We start from the raw sequence: 3,400 nt of genomic DNA, 5'->3' as shown, positions 1-3,400 counted from the left end.
AAAGAAAGAAAGAAAGAAAGAAAGAAAGAAAGAAAGAAAGAAAGAAAGAAAGAAAGAAAGAAAAGAAAAGAAAAGAAAGAAGGAAGGAAGAAAGAAAGAAAAGAAAAGGAAGGAAGGAAGAAAGAAAAGTTTTAGCCAGAGACTGCCTGTAACAAATTTACAGGTTGGATTCATATCACCTAGGTAGCCCCAGGAATTTCAAGTTGTGAATTTGTTTTAAGATGGTCCCAGACTGGTAATCCCCAAAGACACTTTGGAGAAGTCAACGAAAGTCCTCTCTGGAGCAATGTACTTTGACTCTACAACTTAAAGAAACTCCACAAACAATTTTCAAGGACAATAAGTATGCACTCAAAATAATGAAGCACAAAAGGAAAAATGACATCATGAGCAAGAACTAGAAGAAACCTGCAAAGATTTCAGATACAGCAATTATCAGAGGCAGATATTAAATGAACTAAAGATATCTAAAAGAAATAAAAAGCAAGTGTGAAAGCATATGCATGAAAAAGAGAAAATAAGGGCCGGTTGCAGTGGCTCACACCTGTAATCCCAGTACTTTGGGAGGCCAAGGCGGGTGGATCAAAAGGTCAGGAGTTCGAGACCAGCCTGGCCAATATGGTGAAACCTCGTTTCTACTAAAAAAAAAAAATATTAGCCAGGTGTGATGGTGCATGCCTGTAATTCCAGCTACTTGGGAAGCTGAGGCAGGAGAACTGCTTGAACCCGGGAGGTGGAGGTTGCAGTGGGTCAAGATCACAACATTGCACTCCAACCTGGGTGACAGAGCAAGACTCGGTCTCAAAGACAAACAAACAACATGTTGTATGCAAGAGACAGATCTAAAACAAAGAGATTCTGAAAACTTAAAAATAGAAGGATAAGCAAAGTTATACCAAGCAAATGCATGCAAAAAGAAAGGAAGGCAGGGTGTAGTGGCTCACGCCTATAATCCCAACACTTTGGGAGGCCAAGGCAGGCAGATCACCTGAGGTTGAGAGTTCGAGACCAACCTGACCAACATGGACAAACCCCAGTCTCTACTAAAAAGACAAAAGAAGCCAGGCATGGTGGCACATGCCTGTAATCCCAGCTACTCAGGAGACTGATGCAGGAGAATTGCATGAACCCAGGAAGTGGAGGCTGCGGTGAGCCGAGATCGCGCCATTGCACTCCAGCCTGGGCAACAAGAGAGAAACTCTGTCTCAAAAAAAAACAAAACAAAAACAAAACAAAACAAAACAAACAAAATCAAAAACAAAAGCAAGGTGGCCTGATTCAGTCATTCCACAATGCACGCATATATCAAAACAGCATGTTGTACACCGTAAATATAAACAATTTTTGTCAACTTTAAAAGTAAAAATTAAAATTAAAAATAAAACAGGCCGGGAGCAGTAGTTCACCCCTGTAATCCCAGCACTTTGGGAGGCCAAGGCAGGTGAATCACCTGAGGTCAGGAGCTCAAGACCAGCCTGGCCAACATGGCAAAACCCCATCTCTACTAAAAATGCAAAAATTAGCCAGGCATGGTGGCAGGTGCCTGTAGTCCCAGCTACTCCAGAGGCTGAGTCAGGAGAATCACTTGAACCCTGGAGGCAGAGGTTGCAGTGAGCTGAGATTGTGCCAATGCACTCCAGCCTGGGCGACAAGAGAGAAACTCCACCTCAATAAATAAATAAATAAATAAATAAATAAATAACAAAAATATGTTTTTAAAAAAAGAAAATAAGGAGGTTGGACTTCCTTCTTGGCCAAACACATAGGAGAATAACAAAGACAAGATTTACCCTCCTGCTTACACAACTCAAAAAATGAGAAAAATATGTAAAGCAACAGTTTCCAGATGTTGGACAACAAAAAATATAAGAGTGATCACCTAGGGAAGGGGAACAAATAAGATAAGCCCTACTATTGCCTCCAGCTTACCTCATAGATAAAATTTCCAGGCTGTGACACAGGGAAAAGGTATCCATGCAGAGCCCTGCAGTCTCCTAGGGTTGAGAAAACAAAGTTCAAAGTCCAGGGAGGCCAAAGGCACTAGAATTCATGGAGCAGAGGACCACAGAGAAGACAGCTGCACACAGATAAACTTCGGAAATATGTAGCGTTTTCCTTATCTGGTCAGGACATGCGTGTAAGGTGTGTTTGTTATTCATATATTGCCTCTCATCTCCAAATTCATGAGTTTTGCCCCCCATGAAAATAATTCAGGCCCTTTAAATAGTTTACCTCTACAAACTGGCACTAAAGAGGCTTGGTCAGTAGAGGGCGCTGGAGAGACATCGCACGGGAAAGGGTTTTATTTCCTGGTTGATGTCCGCTCACTCCACAGGCTTCTGTTTTCTTTAAGCATGCTGCAGCCCCTAATGAATGAATGGACCCAGGTAACACAACAAAAAAGAGAGACAAAAAAAATCATGTGCCTCCTGATGAAAGAACACAACTGCCACCTCACCTTCTCAAAGAAACCAAACCTGAATCTGATCAAGTCACTGGATCCAGTTGCCAATTTGCAGCAAATAGAGGACAGAGGAACATGCCCAATGGATTGGATTGAACCATACAGGGATGGACACATAGATAGATAGATATGTGACAAACCAAATAGAGCAAAATGGTAACTGTAGAATATGTAGAATATAGATGTTGGACACTCAGATGAGTGTCCACTATATAATTTTTTCCTTTTTCTTTTCTTTTTTTTTTTTTTTTTTTTTTGAGACAGGGTACTTTACTGCCCAGGCTGGGGTGCAGTTGTGCTATCACGGCTCACTGCAGCCTCAACCTCCTGGGCTCAAGCGATCCTCCCACCTCAGCCTCCTGAGTAGCTGGGACTACAAATGCATGCCACCATGCCCCACTAATTTTTAAAAACTTTTTGGGGAGATGGGGTCTTGCAATATTGCCCAGGTTCGTCTCCAACTCCTGGGCACAAACGATCCTCCCACCTCGGCCTCCCAAAGTGCTGGGATTATAGGCGTGAGCCACTGCACCTGGCCCACCCAAGTTTTCTGTGTATTTGAAAATGCTCATAATAAAATGTTGACAGAAGACACATAAAAATAGTCAAATCTAAACTACAGTGTGGCTAGGTGTGGTGGCTCACACCTGTATTCCTAGCACTTTGGGAGGCCAAGGCGGGCAGATCACCTGAGGTCAGGAGTTCAAGAGCAGCCTGTCCAACCTGGTAAAACTCCATCTCTACTAAAAATACGAAAATCAGCCAGCCGTGGTGGTGTGTACCTGTAATCCCAGCTATTTGGGAGTCTGAGGCAGGAGAATCACTTGAACCCAGGAGGTGGAGGTTGTGGTGAGCTGTGATCCCACCACTGCACTCCAGCCTGGGCAACAGAGCAACACTCCATCTCAAATATAAAAATAAAAATAGGCCGGGCGC

The sequence above is a fragment of the Mandrillus leucophaeus genome, unplaced genomic scaffold (assembly GCF_000951045.1).
Source record: "Mandrillus leucophaeus isolate KB7577 unplaced genomic scaffold, Mleu.le_1.0 Scaffold456, whole genome shotgun sequence".
Lineage (NCBI taxonomy): Eukaryota > Metazoa > Chordata > Mammalia > Primates > Cercopithecidae > Mandrillus > Mandrillus leucophaeus.
The sequence above is the reverse complement of the archived record's forward strand: the minus strand, read 5'-3'. Positions refer to the sequence as shown.